We start from the raw sequence: 19,431 nt of genomic DNA on the forward strand, positions 1-19,431 counted from the left end.
TGATTCCTGCGTGCAGTGCATGCCTGACCTATTAAGGGAATTCTACAATTCTCCATCCTGTAGCGGAGGTAGAATCGTCTGAGCCTCTGGTTTAGACCTTCTTCCAAACCAGAGGACCACGACTGGTTCTGGGCACAATGCTGCAAAACGATAGCTCTGCTTCTACCCCGAGAGTGAGGCTAGCTGTCTTCACAAAATCAGCCAGACGCCTACAGGAACCTCGTATGGCCTCTGAACTCAGGCTGCAGGCGTCATTCGTGCCTACATGAACCGCAATTTGCAGCTTGGCACACTAAGTACACTCAATTTCTGCTGGCGCAGCCTCCTCCACATCTCGGACGAGACCCCTGGTAGGCAAACAGAGCCGACACTGGCCTTCTTTCCTGACATCCCTGCTATTTTCCTGAGGGGCTCCATCACCCTTCTAACGCTGGACCTTCCAGTGACAAGCAAGCCTACCCTTTTTCGTTTGTGCGGATCTCTCAGGAGGGTGGGCCCAAAAGGCAAGGCGTCCCATGATGGCTCAGACGTACTTTCAGCAGCAGGCGATACCTCAAACCTTTTCTTAATACGCAAGAGGACAGCCGTGCGGCTGGTACCTACATTCGCCTTTCGCCCAGAGATTCGCAGCCCCACCACTGTTCGCCAGTCCTCATCAGGTAAGTGTCGACCGGCCAGGATGTGCGAATCGGAAAACGCAGCAACATCAGGGATCCTGGGCGACGCTATACGCTCAAGAGGTGCCACAGCTTTCGTTTCAGATTCCCCAGCGCCACCATAGACCAGGGCAGCAGCATGAAGCTTGTCGATCGTGGCGAACACAGCTTCCGCCTGTTTACGGACAGTGGCCAACTACCCCTACAACCGTACACAACAGGCACATTCCCTTTCCATCTTTAATCAGTTAATATCTGAACCACAGGTAATGCTCCCCTAACCCAAGAAACTGAATTCACTGAATACAAACAATCGAATAACATACAAACTCTTACAACAAAAATAAATATTATTACTAAAAACAACTAAATAATGAGCTGCTGTACGCTTATATTCAGGAGTAAGTTAGAATACTACTTAATTAAAGGATGTATACAATATGCGTACAAGCGATAATCTGCTGCTGCTGATCTCCGTTCTGCTAGGAGGCTGTTGTTCTACTGAATATTTTTTATTGTTTGCGAAGGTCACGGAATCAAGTAAATAAAGCGACTTATGTGTCGGAAAACTACATTACAAAGTAAACTCATTCAATACAGACTATCTAAAAACACACAAACTCTGACACCAAAAATAAACAGCACTACCAAAAACACTAAAAATGAAAAAAAAAATGGTTCAAATGGCTCTGAGCACTATGGGACTTAACATCTATGGTCATCAGTCCCCTAGAACTTAGAACTACTTAAACCTAACTAACCTAAGGACATCACACAAACACCCAGCAATCACGAGACAGAGAAAATCCCTGACCCCGCCGGGAATCGAACCCGGGAACCCGGGCGTGGGAAGCGAGAACGTTAACGCACGACCACGAGATGCGGGCGGCTAAATAATGAGCTACTGTTCACTTCCACTCAGGAGTACGTAAGAATACCATTAAACTAAACGATGTATACGAACTGTGTGCAAATGATAGGCTGCTGCTGCTGGTCTCCGCACAGCTAGGAGGCAGGAGCTCTAGTATAGTAGTGCATAAAAACACAGTTTACATTTGTTTATGAGAAATACAAGAATAAAGACAAATTAAAGCAGTATAGATTTAAACTATGATCGCTAGCGGACACGGACACGAGAAATTCTGGCTGAGGGAGAGAAAGAGGCACGTCGTAAAACACAAGTAACAAAGATATGAGAAAAGTGGCATGATTGAGACATGAACAGAGAAGATGAAAGCATTAGCTTTACTGTTTGACAGAGGGAAAACTGACAGTGTAAGTTAATTTTTTGGGAAATGTTATGAGCGTGACGGAAGGAAGTGCTTCAGTCTCTTCTTAAATGCAGCAGGGTATTGAACTGTGCGCAGGCTGTAGGGTAGAATGGTAGCAACAGGCTAGGAGTTTGCGAATGTTTTGTATTATTGATACGTACAGCTAGGATAACAAGTAAGACTTCGTGTCTCGATGAGCTTAAAGGTACTTGATCTGTGATGCGATGTACAGAGGTGAATCCGCGCTGAGGAGCCGATGAAGTAGACATACCGTATGGTCGCCCACAACTAGTCTGGCCGCAACCAAACAACTGGGCGTATGAAACACGGACACCATTAGTATTCTCACTCCTCATGCTGCGAATGATTACAAAGCAATAGTGCAGGGTCGATAGAACGAGTAATCGGACAATTGCACAAGTTTACGTTTTACACCCTGAGCGGATATACTCCGAAACTTTTTGAGGGCAAATAGGCAAGTGGAAGTCTTGGCGTATGGGGCGACAGTATTTTCTGCCCAGTTGAGATTCTCATTTGGGTGCTTCTTAACTGGTGCTTCTTTAGGTATTCTTATAACTTTTCTTGGGTTGTCAAAAAAATGTTCAAATATGTGTGAGATCTCATGGGACTTAACTGCTAAGGTCATCAGTCCCTAAGCTTACACACAACTTAAGCTAAATTATCCTAAGGACAAACACACACACCCGTGCCCGAAGGAGGACTCGAACCTCCGCCGGGACCAGCCTCACAGTCCGCGACTGCAGCGCCTGAGACCGCTCGGCTAATCCCGCGCGGCTCTTGAGTTGTCCCCAACCCCGCACATCCTAGTTTGGTTGCATTTCATATACAATGATCGGACGAAACGTTATGACCACTATCCACTGCGACGTTGAACGCCGTCTGGTGGCGTTGCGGGCACGTGACGCGGTAACAAAAGTACGTAAGCGGAACAGACACGGCCTAGCGAGGATATGGGCTGCAGATGGGGCAATCCATTGAAATAAGCGACTTTGAAAAAGGGCAGATTATTATGACGCAGAGCCTGTGAACGAGTAGCTCGAAAACGGCGAAGCTGGTAGAATGTTCACGTGCTACTGTCGTGATCATCTGCGGAAAGAGGTACAAGGACAGTGGAACTACCACTAGGCGCTAAGTGGTTGGACGTCCACGACTCTTCGCAGAATGTGGGGTTTGAAGGCTTGTCTGCAGTGTTAAGCAGGACAGGTGCTGATCTGTGGCATCCCCACCGAAAGAGCGTAATGCTGGTGTACGCACAAGAGTTCCGGAGAACGCCGTTCATCGTACATAGTTGAACGTGGAGCTGTGTAGCCGCCTACCCCTAAGTGTTCACACGTTGACCCAACGATGTCGTTAGTTACGATTCCAGTGGGCACGGGGCCATCGGGATTCGAGCGTCGATCATTGGAAACGTGTCGGTTCTCCGGGTGAATCACAGTTTTACTACACTAGCTCGTTGTTCGTCTCCACATACGCCGTCATAGAGGTGAACGGCGGCTCGAAATGTGCGGCGCACCACGGGCGCAGGCTGGTGGGAGCAGTGTTATACTATGAGAGACACATGCATGGGACCTGTGGTTAGTAATGGAAGACATGCTGACAGCTACAAACCATCTGCATCCCTTCATGCTTGGTGTCTTCCCCGACGGCGACGTCATCTTTCAGCAGCGTAATTGTCCGTGTCCCGGAGCCATAACCGTGCTACGATGGTTTGGTGGGTATTATGGTGAACTCACGTTGACGTCTCGGCGACAAAATTCGCCTGACGTACATCCTATAGAACCCATCTGGGTAGCTATCGGGCGCCATCACCGGGTACACATATCAGCGGCCCGTTATTTACATGAATTACGTGATCCGTGCGTAGACATCTAATGCTACATATCTCTACAAACCTACCAATAAACTGTCTGATCTCTCATACGCAGAATCAGTGATGCATTTCTTTCCAAGCTATTAAGCAGGTGGTCATAATGTTTTAGCTCATAAATGTATAAATGAGCTGCGTGAAATTTGGACTCAGTAGGATAAGGCCCCTGGGCCTTCACAATCTGAAAATCCATAAAAAGAAAACCGTCAACTTCGAAAAATATTACAGGGGATGGAAAAAAATTAGAAAAACTAAAAACACAGGACACTATCATGCCTAATACGGTGTAAGAAAACATGTAGCATTAAAAACAGCTTCCAGTTGTCTCGGAATGGGGAAATACAGGTCCTGTATAGTTTCCAAAAGAAGCTTATACCATTCTTACTGCAAACAGTGGCAACTTCAGGTAACAGTGAAGGAGATGGATAGCGATCACGCAGTCTTCTCTCCAAAGTAGACTACAAAGGCTCAGTGATACCACAGTCTAATATACACAGTCGCGACACTCACTGCTGTGAAAGTTGTTACCATTTGACAGTTCAAGTGACACTAGCGCCCCTAGCGGTCAGAAAGCTCGTCTTCCTCTGACGGCAGATGCGACGTAAAAATAATGTTCGTTTTTAATTCATTTTGTGCATAATTTACAAAATAGTTAGTATATTTTTGCGTCACAAATGTTAGGAGAACAGTGAGAGACATAAATGATCGTGAAATATAAATAAACAGAGCACGAACTATTGAATGAAGTGACATAAGCTGCAACGTATTCTTAAAGAACTACTTAAGAAGTAGCATACAATCGCACTTATTCCACTGTAAGTAAGAGAATACACACCGTGTGTCCCACATATGAAGTATATAGATGCTCTTCCTTGTGTAAAAATGAAGCAACACATCACTTCTATTACGTACTGCTTTGCAGGAAGCCTGCTTCCAAAAATACAATTTCCATCTTATTCTTTGTGCTATCAGATTATCTCAATAAAAAGCATGACTGTTTTAAAACTTTATTATATCCCATTGACACATTTACCGAAAATAAAATCAAACGAATGTCAGTCCAAACCAATCTCTGTGAGTTTTTTGACAACTTCAAAAAATATGCGCGTCAGATGGGTGGATCCTACTGGTCCTTTGGAGGAATAATATACTAATGGCCGTTTAAAATTTGAGAAGATGCCGTTAATCATTATAACTAATGCAGTATTGGCAACCACAGATGTACGTATGAGACCCATGTCTTCAAATCCAATAACACGATCCCTAGAGCTGTCATATATCAAATTTTCCATTAGTGACATCTCATCCATAGACAAATTAACAATTACATCAGCTTCTGGTAACTGCTGCACTTTCTGCTTTAAAAGATGAAATATGTTATTATTTATCGCACAGGTTAATTGTATATCTTCCACATACCTTTGTAAGGTACGTACTGATGGAAGGCTAAAGCAGTGTGATAAAAAACTGTATGCCTGAGTACTACAATACAACAAATTAAGTGCAAATAATTTAGTTTCATCTTTCCATCTCGCACCACATTTTCCATTCAGTGGTATACTGATTTGGCTTATCAATAAATCGAGAGCATCTTTTTTCAAGTACTTGGAACCAATACTTTTTAAAATGGCCTTGTCCTTTTGTACTTGTGTCCTGAGACGTTGTGGTTGCAGTTTATTCTTACGATGGACACTTCCCTTGTCACGTAGTAATTTTGTACTAAGTCTAATGATTTGCACGTTTTTACATTTTACACGATTTTCGAACACGCGAAAAATTTCATGTAATCTAAGCATTTCATCTTCAAAAGATGTCTGTGTAACAGATTCCGTTGATAGTGATTTTATATATGTCTCTTGTGTAGGAACACTTGTAGTAGCTGTTTTTCTGTGTCAGGAGACAGTTTTATTGTTTTTTGCAGTAACACTTTCACGTTTGTATGGCAATTTTCTCTTCATCGTCACTAGTTGTGGCTTATTCGGCACGTCAAATAACGTAGGAACTGCATTCCATACCAATCTCTTCTTTTCCGCGCTCATGAACTGGTTTGACTCGAAATGTAACGCACAAAACTTCACGTTATTGTGCAAATAAAAGGCATCTTTTTGCAGCAGGTCCTGTCTTCTACTATTTATTAACCATTTTTTGCTCCTAAAAAAGAAAAACAAATTCAGTAATTCAATACAGCTTACAAAAAAATCGTAAATAAATAGCGCTCTATGTGATGTTTCATATCTCTCGGGGTCCTTAGGAAACCTGAAGAATGACAAATGTGGTGTCTTCTTCCTATTAGTACTGCAATTGATTGCGCTACATACGCTGCCTTTCGTAAAAACCATGTTAAAAATGAATATAAACGATACTGCTTACATTTACTGAATACCGTATTCAGCAGCATAGCTTCTCCACCGCTTGGAGCGCTGTTGTCGCGGTGTATAACAAAAATCAGCGAGAGTGTCGCGACTGTATGTATTAGACTGTGGTGATACTGAGATATGGTGACTGTGGCCAGGGAAGATGCGTCAGTCCATCCTCATGCTCACAAAAGCAGCCCTGGACGATGTGAGCTTTGTGAACAGGACTCCTATCGTCTTAGAACACATCATCATTGGGAACAAACATTGTACGGGATGAAACTGATCAGCCAAAATGGTCACATAGTCCTTGGCAGTAATGTGAACTTGTAGAGTAACCATGACCCATGGAAAGCCACAATATGGCTGCCCGAATCACTACAGAAGCCCTGTCATCCTTCACTCATTGAACGTTGGTTGATTGTTTGATTAGGGGGAGGGGACCAAACAGCGAGGTCATCGGTCCCATCGGGAAGGATGGGGAAGAAAGGCGGCAGCACCCTTTCAAAGGAACCATTCCGAAATTTGCCTGAAGCGACTTAGGGAAATCACGAAAAACCTAAGTCGGGATGGTCGGGACAAGGGCTTGAACCGTCGTCCTCCCGAATGCGATTCCAGTGTGTTAACCACTGCGCCACCTCACTCGGTTCTTTGGACGTAAACGCTGCCAGAATTTGGAAACAGTGTGAAACAGGACTAAGCCGACGAGAAATGACTTTCGTCCATTGTTCCATAGTGCAGCTTCTGTGGCTTCGGCACCATGTTTTCCTGTTGTGGGCATTTGTATTACTGGTGAGCGGTTTTGGAAATCCAGCTCGCCGTGCAGTTCCCTGCTTCTGGAGCTTCCTTCATGTTGGTGTTCGTACTGGCAGGGTTCACGAGTGCAATATCAAGTTCTGTAGTGACCTTTGCAGCTGTCGCACTCTTATTTTCGTCACAATCCTCTTCAATGGCCGTCTGTCACGATCACTCAACACACAGTTTCGTCTGCGTTGTGGCATAGCGGACAATGTTTTTCTGCTTTGCCTGCATGTAGTACACTACTGGCCGTTAAAATTACTACACCACGAAGATGACGTGCTACAGACGCGAAATTTGACCGACAGGAAGAAGATGCTGTGATATGCAAATGATTAGCTTTTCAGAGCATTCACACAAGGCTGGCGCCGGTGGCGACACCTACAATGTGCTGACATGAGGAAAGTTTCCAACCGATTTCCCATACACAAACAGCAGTTGACCGGCGTTGCCTGGTGAAACGTTGTTGTGATGCCTCATGTAAGGAGGACAAATGCGTACCATCACGTTTCCGAGCTTGATAAAGGTCGGATCCTAGCCTATCGCAATTGCGGTTTATCGTATCGCGACATTGCTGCTCGCGTTGGTCGAGATCCAATGACTCTTAGCAGAATATGGAATCGGTGGGTTCAGGAGGGTAATACGGAACGCCGTGCTGGATCCCAACGGCCTCGTATCACTAGCAGTCGAGATGACAGGCATCTTATCCGCATGGCTGTAACGGATTTTTGCAGCCACGTCTCGATCCCTGAGTCAACAGATGGGGACGTTTGCAAGACAACAACCATCTGCACGAAGAGTTCGACGACGTTTGCAGCAGCATGGATTATCAGCTTGGAGACCATGGCTGCGGTTACCCTTGACGCTGCATCACAGTCAGGAGCGCCTGCGATGGTGTACTCAACAACGAGCCTAGGTGCACGAATGGCAAAACGTCATTTTTTCGGATGAATCCAGGTTCTGTTTACAGCATCATCATGGTTGCATCCGTGTTTGACGACATCGCAGTGAACGCACATTGGAAGCGTGTATTCGTCATCGCCATACTGGCGTATCACCCGGCGTGATGGTAAGGGGTGCCATTGGTTGCACGTATCGGTCACCTCTTGTTCTCATTGACGGCACTTTGAACAGTGGACGTTACATTTCAGACGTGTTACGACCCGTGGCTCTACCCTTCATTCGATCCCTGCGAAACCCTACACTTCAGCACGATAATGCACGACCGCATGTTGCAGGTCCTGTACGGGCCTTTCTGGATACAGAAAATGTTCCACTGCTGCCCTGCCGAGCACATTCTCCAGATCTCTCACCAATTTAAAACGTCTGGTCAATGGTGGCCGAGCAACTGGCTCGTCACAATACGCCAGTCACTACTCTTGAAGAACTGTGGTATCGTGTTGAGACTGCATGGGCAGCTTTACCTGTACACTCCATCCAAGCTCTGTTTGACTCAATGCCTAGGCGTGTCAAGGCTGTTATTACGGCCAGAGGTTGTTGTTCGTGGTACTGATTTCTCATTATCTATGCACCCAAATTGCGTGAAATTGTAATCACATGTCAGTTCTAGTATAATGTATTTGTCCAATGAATACCCGTTTATCATCTGCATTTCTTCGTGGTGTAGCAATTTTAATGGCCAGGAGTGTATAAATCGTCAATATGGTGCCCCTTGAAACAGCAAACGCTTCGGCTACCTATAATAAGAAAGCTCTCACCATACGAGCGCCAACAATCTGCCCACATTCCAACTCACTTAGATCCGACATAATGCGCTCACGAATACACAGAACACTGTTCTGATCACGCGTGACATTATCAACGTATTGATGACATTACACAGATGCCGTTGGTAGTCAAATTCAACAGCACAACCTGCAGGCTAGGCTAACATCTGCATTTATGTTCAAGCATGCATTTTTCGCGGTTTTCCGTTTTTTTTCCCAACCCCTATACTTCTACATGACAGATTCATTCATTATCCAATGTAGACAGTTTATTTACCTCTCTCCCTCTTAAATGAATGCGTGTTTACGTCACATATCAGATTTATTGTGTGTCGTGACGGATGAACTTACCAAGGCAGTAGAGAGATGGCAGGGTGAGCCGAGCCGTTCTCTTTTTCGGCACAACCCGGACCACCCGCGTAGTCTTTCACCTTCGAGGGAACTGGCAGGATTGACGTACAAAGTGTTCCTCTTCAGTTCGCTTTCGGGGGAATTTTTTTTTGCTAGGGTATTACTTTCACAAAATAAGTGGAAGCAAACTGTCATCTACGAATCAAATATTTAAGGTTTTGTAATAACAATGGATGCAACTACAGAAACATTGTGGAAAGTCGGCGGATATTTACAAGCGAAAAGAAATTAATTTTGTTCAAAAACTAGAAGACATTACTATTGCAGAAGGACCTTTTTGATCATCCAACGGTTGGAAAGGAAGTCCAGCGTCAGTGCATGGATCGATCATGAGCTACTAAGCAGGTGAGAAGAGCACTGAGCGAGCAGAGGCAGCTGGGGAGTGACAAGAGCAAAGTCAACATAAAATTCAAAGATTCAGTAAATCATTTATTAATGAACTGATATCATATATAAAAACTTCGGAAAATAGAGCAAAGGAAAAATCCACTTCTCATTCAATGCTAATAATTTTAGTTATATTTCGGTCTTTAACTTTCCAAGCAGTAATGACTCCCACACTGGCTTCTGATTTTGTCAGTGATAGGGATGCAGTTCACATTATGATAGTTACAGTAAAATCAAATATTAAAGGGTACAGCAATCAGTTGCAAATAATATTTATTGCATATCCAGATTTCGATATGGAGCTGTCAATTTTTCGGCCCAGTACTGGGTTAAGTCAAAAGCTTCAGGCTTGCTTAGCTAGAGGTCGTCTAGGGAGCAAACGCGGATGACAATTTCGACATGTTAGAAGATGTTCCATGTTTTATATCTCTCACGGTGGAAGGATTAGCCGATGCCCTCATGCACATCGTTTGCAGTGGCCGCCGGCATTTTCTAGTCTTATGGTGACCTCGAGGCTCCTTTTAGTTATAACCACTGTATTTGTCTTATATACATACCAATAAGACATGCATGTTACCTTATTGTGACTGGTTCTACATGTCCTTTAGCACCGAAAATGACCAAACGGTAACCGAAATTTAGATGTGCAATATGACTGCATTTATTTCAAGTAGTAAAACTACTTTAAATAAATGCAGTCACTGCGCACACCTGCTTCCCAATGGAATTAATCCCGATCAGTAAAAGCGCTAAATCAAGATACCCAACATTTCCCAGTCAACAGAAGTTCTGTTGACAATCCAGGGAGGAACTCCGTGAGAAAAACGTTGCTGAAGTCAAAATCAATTTAAGACTAATAAATTACAGAACGTCACCGTCCATTGCGATGGTAAATTTGTGCCAGCAATAACACGTAACAATACAGTAGAAATGATTCTTGTGATTCTTTCAAATTGTGGTACTGAGCAATCCTTGGAGGGTCTCCACTGGAGTCTGCCATTGAAATAGAAATGACTGCAACTCTGTATGAATCTGTCATTGAATGGATTCTTCAGTCCGATGTTAGAGCATTAGTTGTTGACACGAACCATCAAATGCGGGAACTTCTGGAGGTATGTATATTTTGATTGATTTATCTTCGAAAAATACCTCTTGCATCTACCTTAAGGGTATCACATATGAACTATTTTATCAAAAGTATCCGGACAATTGACCACTAGATGTCGCGAGAGGCGCACACGTCGGTGGCGGGGAGCGCTGCAGTAACAGCAGAGCGGGTCGGTGAGGACAGCTAAGTGACTTCGAATGTCACCTGAACAATAAATCCATTAGGGATAGTGGTGGTGGTTAGTGTTTAACGTCCCGTCGACAACGAGGTCATTAGAGACGGAGCGCAAGCTCGGGTTAGGGAAGGATTGGGAAGGAAATCGGCCGTGCCCTTTCAAAGGAACCATCCCGGCATTTGCCTGAAACGATTTAGGGAAATCACGGAAAACCTAAATCAGGACGGCCGGAGACGGGATTGAACCGTCGTCCTCCCAAATGCGAGTCCAGTGTGCTAACCACTGCGCCACCTCGCTCGGTTATCCATTAGGGACACTTCAACCCTTCCTAAGCTGTCCAAGTCGACTATTGGCGACGTGACCGTGAAGTTGAAATGCGAAGAAACAACTACAGCTAAACGATGAGTAGGCAGACGTCATGTACTGACAGAGACTGTCGAATGGGTATGGTCGTGGAGCTCTTCATAAGCCACACATATCTTTGGTTCAAATGGCTATGAGCACTACAGGACTCAACATCTGAGGTCTTCAGTCCCCTACAACTTAGAACTACTTAAACTTAACTAACCTAAGGACATCACACACATCCATGCCCGAGGCCGGATTTGAACATGCGACCGTAGCGGTAGCGCTGTTCCAGACTTAAGTGCCTACAACCACTCGGCCACACCGGCCGGCCACATTTCTTTAGTCAATGCTAAGCGACGCTTGGGGCGGTGTAAAGAACAACGTCTCTGGACAGTTGATTGCTGGAAATAGTGATTTGGAGTGATGAATCACGATACACCCTGTGGCAATCCGAGTGAACGACTTGGGTTTGGCGAATGCCTGGAGTTGTTACCTGCCATCAAGTGTAGTGCTCAAAATGTTCAAATGTGTGTGAAATCTTATGGGACTTAAATGCTAAGGTCATCAGTCCCTAAGCTTACACATTACTTAACCTAAATGATCCTAAGGACAAACACACACGCCCATGCCCGAGGGAGAACTCGAACCTCCGCCAGGACCAGCCGCACAGTAAGTGTAGTGCCAACAGTGAGGTATGGAGGAGGCGGTGTTACAGATTTCTGGTGGTTTTCGTAGTTAGAGGTAGTCCCCTTATTCGGTTAAGAAAACGCTACTTGCGGGAGGACACGACCACATGTTACAGTATTGTGTACTGCGTACAGTAGAGGAATAGTTCGGACACAATAACTGTATCAGGATGATATTGCACCGTTTCAAGAAGCAGCACCTAGGAAGCAATGTTGTGAGGACTATAACTTAACTGAAATGGACTGGCCTTTCCAGGGCTCCAACCTGAATCGAATGGAACACTTCTGGGATGAGTTAGAAATTCTATTTCGCTCCAGACCCCAGCGACCAACATCACTGTTCAAAAATGGCCCTGAGCACTATGCGACTTAACTTCTGAGGTCATCAGTCGCCTAGAACTTAGAACTAATTAAACCTAACTAACCTAAGGACATCACACACATCCATGCCCGAGGCAGGATTCGAACCTGCGACCGTAGCGTTCACGCGGTTCCAGACTGAAGCGCCTCTAGAACATCACTGTCCTCTCTGGTTTCAGCTCTTGAGAAAGAATGGGCCACCATTCCCCACAGATACTCAAATATCTCACTGATAGTTTCCCCAGCAGAGCTGAAGCAGTCATAAAGGTGAAGGACACACCACCCTTTAATGTGCACAATAGCAGTACGGATAGTTTTGATCAGTTAGTGTATGAAACCACTCTCAAAAGTGTTTTAGGGGGAAAGATGGGCTATAGAAGCACAGGTCCGATAGTAACAATGTTTAAAAATTTCAAAATACTTGGTCTGAAATCGAAGCCGGCCGGTGTGGCCATGCGGTTCCAGGCGCTTCAGTCTGGAACCGCGTGACCGCTACGGTCGCAGGTTCGAATCCTGCCTCGGGCATGGATGTGTGTGATGTCCTTAGGTTAGTTAGGTTCAAGTAGTTCTAAGTTCTAGGGGACTGATGACCATAAATGTTAAGTCCCATAGTGCTCAGAGCCATTTGAACCATTTTTTCTGAAATCGATGTTAGTAAATTCCACACCTTAATTCAACACGGAAAAGTCAAGAAACACTTGGAGCAAAGTGATGTATCTCGAATACTCGATTTTGGTTGAGATATTTTAAGAGAACAGCAACATAGAGACGATTATAGGGAATTTTTAGAGTTAACTGTGATCTCGTGGATTATCTTTCCGTACTCCAGAGCTATCCACCGAGCAAGGTTCATTGTGAAAGCCATTTACAACTTGCAAATATTTTTGTTTGGTGATAAAATACAATTTGCGATTTTCCTTGGCAGTGTGTACGTCGAAACACAATCTTCTCTGCCTTCTGCAGTCAAAGCACTTTTATGGATTTCGACGTTCTTTGATATCTTTATAAATATCAGGTTGCCGATTGTTACACTCTCATATGGCTTTACGAAAACCGAAAAATCATGTGTGCTACCTGTTTCCTGAATCTGTAGCCTTTGCATTCTTTGATCCTAGTTTGTCTTGTATTTAAAAATGAAAATTTTCAATGAACTGTAACGTGAGACAGAACCATTAGACGAAATTCTTAAAAGGATTCAGATAGAAATCGATCAAATACCATAAATCATCATTAATGGGACTTAAAAGTTTGTTTCTAATAAAACAAGGCTATTTGTTACCAGAGCTGACTTGACAGACAAGTTCCTTCAGACAGATCTTCTGTAGTGATGTGAAAATGAAGATTTCGTCGACGTCCTATACCTAGCCAGTAAACTGAAAGTTGTAAATGATGCGGCAGAAACAGGCACCAATTTCATGGAGGGCTACAACAAATTGTTTGCAAAAACGAGAAATAGAAGTGATACGTGATTCAGGTTATATCCAAGTATAGCCGTAAGTTTCTAGGGCATAAAAAAGAGACAGTATCATGTAATTAGGATTTGTAAAAGAACATTTGATTTTATCATGTTTACCTCGAAAACATTGTACCTAGTAGTGTTACAGGTTGAATTATTACAGTTGATGTAAGAAGTTGAACAACTAGATGGAAGTAATTACTTACTTAAGTACTTACACTCCTGGAAATGGAAAAAAGAACACATTGACACCGGTGTGTCAGACCCACCATACTTGCTCCGGACACTGCGAGAGGGCTGTACAAGCAATGATCACACGCACGGCACAGCGGACACACCAGGAACCGTGGTGTTGGCCGTCGAATGGCGCTAGCTGCGCAGCATTTGTGCACCGCCGCCGTCAGTGTCAGCCAGTTTGCCGTGGCATACGGAGCTCCATCGCAGTCTTTAACACTGGTAGCATGCCGCGACAGCGTGGACGTGAACCGTATGTGCAGTTGACGGACTTTGAGCGAGGGCGTATAGTGGGCATGCGGGAGGCCGGGTGGACGTACCGCCGAATTGCTCAACACGTGGAGCGTGAGGTCTCCACAGTACATCGATGTTGTCGCCAGTGGTCGGCGGAAGGTGCACGTGCCCGTCGACCTGGGACCGGACCGCAGCGACGCACGGATGCACGCCAAGACCGTAGGATCCTACGCAGTGCTGTAGGGGACCTCACCGCCACTTCCCAGCAAATTAGGGACACTGTTGCTCCTGGGGTATCGGCGAGGACCATTCGCAACCGTCTCCATGAAGCTGGGCTACGGTCCCGCACACCGTTAGGCCGTCTTCCGCTCACGCCCCAACATCGTGCAGCCCGCATCCAGTGGTGTCGCGACAGGCGTGAATGGAGGGACGAATGGAGACGTGTCGTCTTCAGCGATGAGAGTCGCTTCTGCCTTGGTGCCAATGATGGTCGTATGCGTGTTTGGCGCCGTGCAGGTGAGCGCCACAATCAGGACTGCATACGACCGAGGCACACAGGGCCAACCCCCGGCATCATGGTGTGGGGAGCGATCTCCTACACTGGCCGTACACCACTGGTGATCGTCGAGGGGACACTGAATAGTGCACGGTACATCCAAACCGTCATCGAACCCATCGTTCTACCATTCCTAGACCGGCAAGGGAACTTGCTGTTCCAACAGGACAATGCACGTCCGCATGTATCCCGTGTCACCCAATGTGCTCTAGAAGGTGTAAGTCAACTACCCTGGCCAGCAAGATCTCCGGATCTGTCCCCCATTGAGCATGTTTGGGACTGGATGAAGCGTCGTCTCACGCAGTCTGCACGTCCAGCACGAACGCTGGTCCAACTGAGGCGCCAGGTGGAAATGGCATGGCAAGCCGTTCCACAGGACTACATCCAGCATCTCTACGATCGTCTCCATGGGAGAATAGCAGCCTGCATTGCTGCGAAAGGTGGATATAGACTGTACTAGTGCCGACATTGTGCATGCTCTGTTGCCTGTGTCTATGTGCCTGTGGTTCTGTCAGTGTGATCATGTGATGTATCTGACCCCAGGAATGAGTCAATAAAGTTTCCCCTTCCTGGGACAATGAATTCACGGTGTTCTTATTTCAATTTCCAGGAGTGTATTTCAGTGTAATATTTTTCATACAAAATGATGGTCGTATGCGTGTTTGGCGCCGTGCAGGTGAGCGCCACAATCAGGACTGCATACGACCGAGGCACACAGGGCCAACACCCGGCATCATGGTGTGGGGAGCGATCTCCTACACTGGCCGTACACCACTGGTGATCGTCGAGGGGACACTGAATAGTGCACGGTACATCCAAACCGTCATCGAACCCATCGTTCTACCATTCCTAGACCGGCAAGGGAACTTGCTGTTCCAACAGGACAATGCACGTCCACATGTATCCCGTGTCACCCAACGTGCTCTAGAAGGTGTAAGTCAACTACCCTGGCCAGCAAGATCTCCGGATCTGTCCCCCATTGAGCATGTTTGGGACTGGATGAAGCGTCGTCTCACGCGGTCTGCACGTCCAGCACGAACGCTGGTCCAACTGAGGCGCCAGGTGGAAATGGTATGGCAAGCCGTTCCACAGGACTACATCCAGCATCTCTACGATCGTCTCCATGGGAGAATAGCAGCCTGCATTGCTGCGAAAGGTGGATATACACTGTACTAGTGCCGACATTGTGCATGCTCTGTTGCCTGTGTCTATGTGCCTGTGGTTCTGTCAGTGTGATCATGTGATGTATCTGACCCCAGGAATGTGTCAATAAAGTTTCCTCTTCCTGGGACAATGAATTCACGGTGTTCTTATTTCAATTTCCAGGAGTGTATTTCAGTGTAATATTTTTCATACAAAAAGTCAGTGATCTATATGTGTCCTTTTTCAACTTTTTTCAAATGTAAGGGCCTAGTGTCACGGTTGCCCCTTTTCCTATGCAGCCCAAATTACACACCTCTCATTTTTTTCATCCAGTGGAACCAAAATAGGGGGTAGCTCAGAGAAAAAATGAAAGTTGAAACGTAAGAACCAACATAGTGCTCATCCAAAGTTACACCCCAGTTCTTCACTGTTGCCTTATACGGTATTAGAATACCGTCGAGAAAAATAGGAGGCAATTCTTCGCGGAACACATGAGTTATTAATTTCTGGTAGGATATTAAAATTACTTGTGACTTTTAAATACTTAATGTAAGTCCCAGGTTTTTCTTCCTTATTACCATTGCAAAGGTCGAGCGGTTATAGGCGCTTCAGTCCTGAACCATGCGGCTGCTACGGTCGCAGGTTCAAATCCTGCCTCGGGCATGGATGTGTGTGATGTCCTTAGGTTAGTTAGGTTTACTTAGTTCTAATTCTAAGGGACTGATGACCTCAGATGTTAAGTCCCATAGTGCTTAGAGCCATTTGAACCATTTTGAACCACTGCAAACAAATCATCGTTCATCTTGACCATCGCATTATTTGTGTCTTTAGCTCTTGCATTTAGGTAAAGGCGGAGAACGTCAGCATAGGAATGATATTTACAGAAAGACAGAACCGACGGGTATCATCGAGGTACAAGTAAAACATCGTAAAATACAAATTAATGGCTAAAGATATTGTTATATTTCACTCGATATTCGCAACAGCCTCGGTTATGTCCAACCTAAACTGTTCACAACCAAAGTCAACAACAATTTACATGACTAATAATCTTTGGCCCATAGCAGTATTCTGAACCACCGCTGAGAGTATATCTGCCAAATGGGAAACTAGATGCCAGTAACAACGAAAGAACTCGCTCATCACTGTTTAAAGTGTGTCCAAAGCATTAATGTTCGTTTGCAGAAACGTATCTCCCATATAAAATGATTTTTAAACCCAAATAATTTCACTTCAAAGGGTACTTCTGCAGTTTTTTATAATTCAGTAGCACAGTTCCCTACGAATCTGGGATTATCAATGTTCAGTCTGAGGCACAGCAAACGCGATGACGTTCAGACAAGAGACATCACTAAGGAGTGATTTCCTGTCTTGCAAAGAGCGAATAACGTTGTCTCGTATAAGCGCTGTATGGCGTACGCTTGAGACAAAAATGCTTTGATGTCTACCACTGCGGATATCCTTAAAGTTAAGAAGGACCGTTAATGAAAAACACAGGGAGACTGAAAGCCACTGTCGTCGTTGGCTGGTGCAAAGGGGTTGCTGCAATGTCGGATTGATTCTCCACCATCCCTTAGCGATATTCTCGCTATCATCAAGTGAATAATGAGCCTTGTCCGTCCACGTGATGCTTCAAAGCCAGTTACCAATATTTCGTATTTGTGAAGAAACACAGTTTGATAATTCTTGATGGTGCGCGATATCATTTTGAAATTTGTGAAGATATCTTGTGAGAATAATCATAAGCATTCATCTCACATTCTCATCTGAAACGACACTCTTCTTGAAATTTCATGCACGCTGTTGTGTATAAATTGGCTTGTTGTTTATTTAAACTGGATTAATTTCAATACATTTCTTCTAGTCTTCCACATCTGTCACGTACTTCAAACAGGCGTACAAACTTCTATCGTAGCTTTCAGTGAGGATGTGCTGACTGGTCCTGTTCCAGTACTAGTACTTCACAATTAGAAATATAAATGTATGGATACACTTACATATTTTCAGTTTTGATAACACTATTTTATTAAACGACAGCTGTCTGTCAAAGGTAATATGATTCACTAAACAGAATGTTTAACTTAAGTGCAAACGGTAAATGCAGAAAATTTAGGTCTCAGCTAAGTCTGGTTGCTGACTACTAGCAATGACACTTAGTGCGAAGGAGGACTGGCAGCGAAATGACAGTCAGTAGCTCTGGATACGATACGCTACCACCCTTTCAGCCAAGAATATAATTACTGTGCCAATAAATATCATTTCTTTTAATTCCGTGTTTTTTTCTGTGCAATCCTATGAGAAACACATCGTTCTACAGATAGCACTTTTACTCTGAAGCAGCAAAGAAACTGGTATGGGCATGCGTATTCAAATACAGAGATATGTAAACAAGCACAATACGGCGTTGCGGTCGACAATGCAGATGTTAGATCGGTTACAGCTGCTACAATGGCAAGTTATCAAGATTTAAGTGAGTTTGAACGTGATGTTTAGTCGGCGCACGAGGAATGGGACACGGCATCTCCGAGGTAGCGATGAAGTTGGGATTTTCCCGTATAACCATTTCCTTAATATCAGGAATCCGGCAAAACATCCAATCTCCGACGTCGCTGCAGACGGAAAAAGATCCTGCAAGAACGGGACCAACGATGACTGAAGAGAACCGTTCAACGTGACAAAAGCGCAACCCTTCTGTAAATTGCTGCAGATTTCAATGTTGGGCCATCAACAAGTGTCAGCGTGCGAACCATTCAACGAGACGTCATCGACATGGGCTTTCGGGGCCGAAGACTCACTCGTGTACCCTTGATGACTGCACGACACAAAGATTTACGCCTCGCCTGGGCCCGTCAAAACCGACATTGGACTGTTGATGGTTGAAAACATGTTGCCTGTTCGGACGAGTCTCATTTCAAATTGTATCTAGCGGATGGACGTGTACGGGTATAGAGACAACCTCATGAATCCATGGACCCTGCATGTCACCAGCGGAGTGTTCAAGCTGGTGGAGGCTCTGTAATGGTGTGGGCCGTGTGCAGTTGGAGTGATGTGGGACACCTGATACGTCTAGATACGACTCTGACAGGTGACACGTACGTAAGCATCCTGTGTAATCACCTGCGTCCATTCATGTCCATTAAGCATTCCGGCGGACATGGGCAATTCCAGCAGGACAATGCGACACCCCACACCCCACTGCTACATAGTGGCTCCAGAAACACTCTTCTGAGTTTAAACTAAACACTTCCGCTGGCCATCAAACATTTTTGAGCACATCTGGGATGTCTTGCAACGTGCTGTTAAGAAGAGATCTCCACCCTCTCGTACTCTTACGGATTTATGGACAGCCCTGCAGGATTCATGGTGTCAATTCCCTCCAGCACTGCTTCAGATATTAGTCGAGTCCATGCCACGTCGTGTGGCGGCACCTCTGCATGCGAGGGCCCTGTACGATATTAGGTAGGTGTACCAATTTTTTTGGCTCTCCAGTGTAGTATAATCGAGTATTTTACTTATTTAGAAAGCATCGTGCGATTATGCAGCAAGGATATGTTCACAACAGAACATTTGTTCAGTCTAGCAGTCGAGCTTCATCAGAAACAGTTATCACTGTCGTCGGATATTCATGTCTCTCACTGA

This window comes from Schistocerca serialis, chromosome 3 (assembly GCF_023864345.2).
Source record: "Schistocerca serialis cubense isolate TAMUIC-IGC-003099 chromosome 3, iqSchSeri2.2, whole genome shotgun sequence".
Classification (NCBI taxonomy): Eukaryota; Metazoa; Arthropoda; class Insecta; order Orthoptera; family Acrididae; genus Schistocerca; species Schistocerca serialis.